Below are 8,371 nucleotides of genomic sequence, written 5' to 3'. Positions count from 1 at the left end.
TTGCAAACTATTATGTAAAAACTTCATACCATGTAAGAGACTTACATGCTCTGTGCTTAGATAACCTTATATAACCTTATTCTTTTAATTATTCCATGTGTAATGGATACTGAAGAAATCATCCAAGCTGAGGCTGATCTTGTCGGATAGTCGAGAAAGCTGTAGAGACAGATGACCAAAGCTACTAACCAGGGGAAAGTAAAGCAGGAATGGATTTGTAAAATATTGATACCGTGACAGCACAGCCCAAATCCAGCGAGAGAAATGCAGCGTCAAACCACTGGCTGCAGCTTCCAGCATCCTACAAATAGAAGCAGAGTTGCCCAGTTAAAGGATCCCAGCCTCTCCAAGCGATGTGTGCGAGCTAAAACTGATAACTAAGACAGGACCAAGGTAAAAGAACTTTTCAGTTAAACGTCATCAGTGACGCACCATCGTTTTCCTGGAGAATTGCATGTATATCATAGTGCCTCGTGTATAATGGACCGAAGTGATTAAGCCAGTGTATGAAACTAATATTTTTGGTTCTCTGGGGGCTATGAAGACCATCGATTGTATAACCAGCAGGTTGAGGATGTCACCAGATTTTCCAGGTCCTGCAACATGCCAGTGGACTGAAGCGAGGGACCATACCATCACGATGGTGCTTGGGAAGATGCCATTGATGGCGAAGATGTTCAAGAGGGTAGCTGTACTCCAATTTGGACCTGTATCACCAGGTTTGGCGTCGGCGGGACAGAGATTATCAACGCTATTACTAATAGAGGAAAACAACCTGATGTTGCATTGCAGAAGGTCGTGCGAAATCAAGGAGGTGATTAATAACATGGACAACAGTTTGATGTTCGGAGGGGATCGTAAGACTTCATTCAAACATTCTGACTGGCTACAATGTTACCGAAGAAGATTCCTGAATGCACCTATCACATCGTATCCTAGACAAGAAAAAAATGACGAAAAAATGTTGATGGTGTTGATAATTATGAACTAGCAACGAGTCGAATCCTCAGCCATCGAACGTGTTATTCATAATGAATATCCATCTAAAATAAAGTGATGACAGTAACGTCACTGAAGGAACTAAGAAAATAGGTTCGATTGATTACTGGAAAAGGGACTAACAGAGGCAATAGTGGCTACCTAACCCTGAACTACTATGAGATTCAGGGTCTCTGTAACACGGTTTTTGGACTTTGCTCCTTGTCAAAGCATCGGATGTAGCTGAAAGTTGACATATGTATATTTTACAACCAAACACAAATTTTGTCAGCATTATCAATAACCTAAACCCGATAGTTTTAATTTTTATAGAGTAAAAATGATCTAGCCGACGCCATGGCCAATGATTACCAGCCAAGAGTCGAAAAACATTCATTACGTAAGCAATGTAAACACCTTTTGACGAAATGTTGCCCCGCCCATCCACCAGACAGAAATGCCATCGGCTCTGAAACCCAAAGACTTTATGAATGGCGGAACGATGCATAGATGTGGGTGGGGTATCAGTGCTAGCGTAGTAATACTAATGTAACAGTAGTGCCACAACAGTATAGCAGTAATATACATGAATTAAACGTTTAGGCCAACTGCTGGGATCCTTGAGGATCATTTAGCACTTCTTACAACTATTCGAGAAATTAGTTTTTATAGCCAGAAGTTAAATTTTCTAATCCAACAATGCCCATGGTAGCCTTCAGTGTTATCCTGAATTATAACGAGGCGAAAGTGGGTGGAGCCTCATGAAGTCATCATTCTGACGATAATTATTGGTGAAGGTTTAAAGCCAATATACGGTACCAGCTATTTTTTTTCAGTAAATAGGTAGATAGACAATAAATAAAAATTGCTTGACATTGGATATAGCAGTTATCAAATCAGCTTGTCTACTATGTTTTTGAAAATTACCAACTATTCCCTACATCTTGTCAATCTGATTGTGACCTATAAAGTAGACTGTAATTTCTTAGGAAACCTATTTTGCGAGTTAGACTAATAATCGAAGTGTTTTTGTATTTATTAACATATTTTGTTGGTTTGTTCATTATGACACTTATCGGTGGAGAGGTTTCAGAGTTCATAAAGGTGTACTGCTTTGCTTGTATTTAAATTTGTATATCATTGTTTGCCAAGGAGTTTTAGTCCTTCGTTTTACGTATAGCCAATCATCCATCGAGAAAGAGGAAGAAATGCTGTCATAAGTTACGTAAAGAGTGCGTTCGAAACCTTTTCTCTGAATAAGTTGGCCCGTCTTCAAAGAAAGTCACTTTTACATCATAAGTACCAAATTTATTCAACCTACGTAATGCAGAATACAGTCAAAATTTATGTGTAGATATAATATGTATTCTGAATAAGCGTTATATTTATGAAATGCATAGATAAAAAGTTATTGCGAAAAAACAGTGTTACAGAGGCCCTGAATCTCATAGTAGTAACTAAGGATATGATTAATCAGTCTCTTTCTATCACAACATACAAAACAGCCAATGTACACCAAACATTTAGGAGAGAATGCAATTCACATATTAATAATCCGACAATAATTAGCATATTTCTATTCTTACAATATTTTCATATATATAATATAAATATATATATATATATATATATATATATATATTATATATATATATATATATATAATATATATAATATAAAACAGAGACAGCCTTAAATTAGTGATGGAAAAAATGGTGAGGTGCAGTTAGGCCTACATTTACTGTACTTTCCAATTTCCAGTTTATTTTTTCCAGCCCCACTACCAATAGAAACGTTTATTATCAGAAATCCTTTCTCTAGTTCCTATCAATGAAAAATAACCTAGTATGATTATTTCGTAGAAGCCTTTTTCAACATTTTATTTGTCAGTTGCCAAGACAACACTAATATGCTGCAAGTCCATTAATAATCAACAAGTGCACCATTGGTCGAAAATGTCTGAAAAAAAAATAAAAAAAGAATGAGCGACTTTAAATTATGAAGCAGAAAATGCTATAAATTATATTATGTAGCCTTCAACTGCTCATTTGGTTGAAAATCCCTAAAAATAATGGGATAGAATCGTTGTGAATGGTCAGTATCGACTGCCACGAGAACCATCGTCTGTCTAGTGGAGCTATAATGAGTTTATTGGATTTAAGAGAACGGTTCAACTTTAGTAACTATAGTGGGTGTATTACGAAAGCGCAGATTCAGAATTGAAATCATGTTAAAAAACCTGCCATCAGAAGAGCGGCGTGGTTGTTGAACTGCCTCACTGCCTAACCAGCACTTTATTTGTTTGCTTGTTTGTGGTGTTTTTACGTTGCATGGAACCAGTAAGGTTATTCAGCAACGGGACCAACAGCTCTACGTGACTTCCGAACCACATCGAGAGTGAACTTCTATCACCGGATATGCACATCTCTAACCCCTCAGTGGAATGCCCGAGAATCGAACTCACGACCACTGAGGTGGCACGTCAACACCATACCGACCACGCCACTGAGGCGTAAAACTGTCATTGGATGCAACAAGCAAAACAACCTTCATTTGAATCATCATTATCATAATCAGTTTTATACGTGTTTCACGTTTGGGAATGACTTTTTCACGAAAATATTTGTCTTTAGACCGCTTAGGTTTTTGGCATTATGGATAAGAGACCGTGAATCGGTGTTGTAGCAGTTACATAGTACTATATCTGGATCGAGCTACCCGCTCAATTGAAGAACGTTCGGCCATAAATTGGTGTGATCAGTAGCGATAAAAATGACACCCTGAACACTAGCAGAAGCCAGTAGTTCTCAAAACCTGTTTTAGTTTGCGATTGTCAAAATCATTGGTTTTAACTTATTGCCAAAATCATTGGTCCACGACGGCTGCCACTTAAGGCCTGTCCACACCAGAGTCAAAGTATATAGGGTCTGCTCAACTCGGCAGTGGGGGCGGAGCTAATACTGTGACGTCACAAGAGTAACACTGCCCGTGCTTCTCCATTGAATTACTTAAAGAAGCTTTAGTTTTTATACATTTAATCCATATCGCATGGTTTTTTTTTTTTTAAATCTTGATAAAATCTGTAAAGAGGTCACATGCTTGATGTTTTTTAATACCCATTCAAAGTATATAGTTTGCTCAACTCGGCAGTGGGGGCGGAGCTAATACTGTGACGTCACAAAAGTAACACTTTCCGTGCTTCTCCATTGAATTACTTAAAGAACCCTTAGTTTTTGTATACATTTAATCTATATTAACAAATTGTGTGTTTTCCATAAAATCTTGATGATAAAATCTGTAGAGAGGTCACATATATATTTGATTTTTTAAATACCCATTCTCTCATTTAGTCACCAAGCATTGTTTTATTGCACAAAATATACCAGTTTGAACACACATAGCTACTCCAGCTTTCTTCATATGTTTATTCTTTACTTATTTATTTACTTAACCTAAAATACGGTTTTGCTGTATTCTCTTCAAGTCCATTTTTTATAACATGAACTCTCTCTCTCGTTCTCTCTCTCTCTCTCTCTCTCTCTCCTTCTCTCCTCTTCAGGTAGTAATATTATCAAAGATTTTAAATAATTCTTAAGAAATGTATTTAGTTCTGTCACTGTGTTGATACCTCACTTTGAAAAGCAACTTTTTTTTATGCTAAAGGTTAGAATGATAGATTAATTATATTTTCCAAATCTTATTATGAATACTTATTGTTATGCAATAAATACAAAGAAAATGTGGATACAGGCAGTGTAAAAAATGGCAGTTACATTTGCACGACTTGACCACAAAAAAGAAAACAATATCAAAAGTATAAGAATTATACATATACGATATAAGGTATCAAAGGGAATAAATGATGAAGAAAAAGATTACAGGGAATAACCCAATTCCAGCAAATTTCTTATTCAGCACATTCATATCACATAAATATACTTCCGAACACATAAGTTTACATATAACACAAAATGTATACATAAAGGTATTAATTATGCATGCCTCAAACGATTATAATATTTTCGAAAAAATAGTACAAAAAGCGTATTCGTCAGCATGGCTGGATGTATCTGATAACGTTTCACAAGGGACGCGGTTAGATTTCAGATCTCCCACGAAGGCTTAATTTTTTATAATTTTTGCGTGCGAAGATAATTTTTTCTGTGCGCGATTATAGGTTTGAAAATAATTGTAATTGTAATGTGTCATATACCAATTGAAAGGGTATTCCTTGTACTTTTACATGGTGTGTAATAAGATGAAAAATTATGTAAGAAAAGTGTGGTAAATATTTACATAAAATCTAAACATTTTGGTCCGTCTTTGACATAGAATTCCTCGAAAATTTCTGAGAACACCTATCAATTTTATTTATGCATTATACAGTAAATTTTATCAGCTTTCTAATCCATTTTTCATTTTCTTTCTATCATCATCCCTTAGTCAGATACGCTATGAAACGTGAATGTATGTAGGTTGACAGATGAAGTAATGGCACATTTTTGTGTGCGTAGATAATTTTTTCTGTGCGCGCTTGTGGGTTTGAAAGTAATCGTAATTGTAATGTGCCATATATCATTTGAAAGAGCATTCTTTGTACTTTAACATAGTATACGACAACGTGCAATAAGAGGAAAATTTATATATAAAAAAAGCCATCGCTAAAATAGTTATATGAAACTGTTATCGTAAATATAGTTTCATAAAGATATGGTCCTTTTGTAACTGATGACGTTTCACAAGGGACGGGGATAGGTTTTAGTACCGCCTCGTGAGCAGACCCTGTATACTTTGACTCTGGTCCACACGACCGTACCTGATCGGCGGACCTCCCCTCTAACGGGCACACTTAACGGGCAAACCGTCAAATTGCCCGATGGGTCTCGTAGCAAAATCACCAAGGTGGTGCCCGATGGTTCGTTCCCTCCGCTGATCCAGAGTGAACACGAATCCGCGACTATGAGTGGGCAGCAGGTATTTTTCATGAACATAGAGTAAAGTATCCATAATCTATTAACGTTAATTAAGAGAGTGGTCGTAAACATTTTGTTGTTGACGATACTGGGTTTTAGTGTAAAATGTGCATTTAAGGAAATATGCGAAATAAATAAGAGACTAAAAAGGCTTAGGAACTCAGTATTTATAAAACAGCATTTCTTATAGATTATTAAATCTTATGTACTGACATGACTGTCCACGAGATCGATACAAAACTTTCACCAACAGTGTTAAAGGTGGTGTTCTGTAAGCAGCAAGCTACCTCTTTATATATATATATATATATCTACTATTATATATATATATATATATATATATATATATAATATATATATTATATAGTATATATATATATAAAAGCAAATTAGCAAATTTTCAGTTCACTTACTTCACTGAGGTAGTAAACCATACACACAGATACATGTCTATATACTTATACAATTCATGATTGGGCCAACCTCCATAGAGAAGGCGGGAGATGTGGGCAATAACACTAAAAAAATTACGGCTATATATAATTTTCTTTATTTACTAAATGTTAGTAACTAAAACAACATGAAATATTAGGATACTTTCAGCAATATAACAGGATCATATTTGGTGGAAAAGAGAAAGACAGAACCACAGGATATAACAAGACAAAGATAAGTAAAGAGAGAGAGAGAGAGATAACTTAAGTTCTTCTCTAGATTATGGTGTGAAGAAGCCTCGTGTTCTTATTTTCTTCCTAGCACCAGGTCAGTTGCAAAATATCAGTTATTATCAATTTTACGATATTTCTTTCGTAAGGATATTTTCATCCTTGTTTTCAAGAAAATAACTTACTCAATTTCTGTGTTTCAAGAAGCAAAGTAGTTTTCTAGTGTCGATGTAGTTATAGCTAATTCTAATGTGTAAAAGAGTTAATATGTTATTGTAGGAATTTAACTTTTCTCTCCTGTGAAGTCAACTGCCGTGGTCCTTGCCGTTCCCTGACCATTTCCTGTCTTAGGGAGGTTAGGAACCACTACTTCTACCTTTGCATTGGCGAGTTAAGTTGCCCAGTATATGGCCATCGTAGGCTGCAGCTTTTAGCTCCACTAATTCTATCAGGCTTATTTCTTCTACCTTTTGGACCCCCTTTTAATATTCCAGCCTTAGTTTCTTAACTGCTATCCTCTTATTCTGTCTCAACTTTATTACCTTAATCTGTTTACCTTCTTTTCTTGGAATGAAGCGCGTTTTGCAATTCCCATTATTTCAAAATAACAAAATAAAAGTAGTGATATTTACAAAGCCTTCTACATTCAAAATTTAAGGATTATTTCAGTTTGACTAAATGTTAAACTAAAAAACCATCACATTTTTCCGACAATCTGGCAGATAACTTTGAACCAATATAACTTTTTTTTTTATTTAATTTTGAGATACTATAAATATTACTTTTCACTTTAAACCTTTGAAGTATGCATGATCTTCCAAAACATTAGCATTAACTGGTAATCAAGTAAAAGGAACATAACTAAAAACACGTGAGCTAGTGTCAATATTTTATCATTATTATTAGTATGATAATATACAATGAGTAGGATGTCCAACCTCCATCTGCATCTGTGACCTCACACAGACGATCAGGTATGGAATCTACAGTTTTTTTTTTATATTATGTAACAGAAGTGTGGGTTATGTATTTGATTTCCCTAGAAACGTGTTTTACGCAGATATTTTCTTTTCTTTATCAGCACGTTTCTGCAATACATTTTCTTAACCTTACATGTCATGTCGTTTTCATTGTTAGTTATTTATTATTGACGACATTATTGACTCTGTAATTGTATTTAAATTGCAACAGTTTGCTTCGTTACACATCTATGAGAGGCACAGTATTTAATTGTTGTCATTATCATCCGTATTAAGCAGTATTATTTACATTTGTGTTCTAAGGATGCGTTCACACCAATGCGTCGCCCTTTTATATAAAAATGGGGTTGTTTAGGATTTTTTTCTCTATTTCTATATTGGATTTTCAATTTTCGAATCAAGTTATGCTCTAATAAAATTGTACTTCTTTATATCTGATTTTCACTTTATATAGGACAAAATTTATTGAAATTAAATTTCGTTTTACCTTTTGCTTTGTATGCATATGATATAAATTTAAAAATCTTAAAACTTACCCTATTTTTTAGTTTTTTAAAATCATTATGGTTGAGTAGTTGATTATTATATATAATATATATTATTTCTCTTGATGTCTCGGCTAATTCATTTAGAATTATATCTTTTAGTTATTTTGTTAAATTCAATAAAAATAAAACGTAGCTTAGAAAAATGGTCATTTTTTGCTCAGTTCCAATTGCCCGCCTGTAGTTAGTATTGTTCTTCTTGTAGACAAAAAGGTAAATAAAGGTAAATC

The sequence above is a fragment of the Macrobrachium nipponense genome, chromosome 9 (assembly GCF_015104395.2).
Source record: "Macrobrachium nipponense isolate FS-2020 chromosome 9, ASM1510439v2, whole genome shotgun sequence".
Lineage (NCBI taxonomy): Eukaryota > Metazoa > Arthropoda > Malacostraca > Decapoda > Palaemonidae > Macrobrachium > Macrobrachium nipponense.
Note: the sequence above shows the minus strand (reverse complement) of the source record.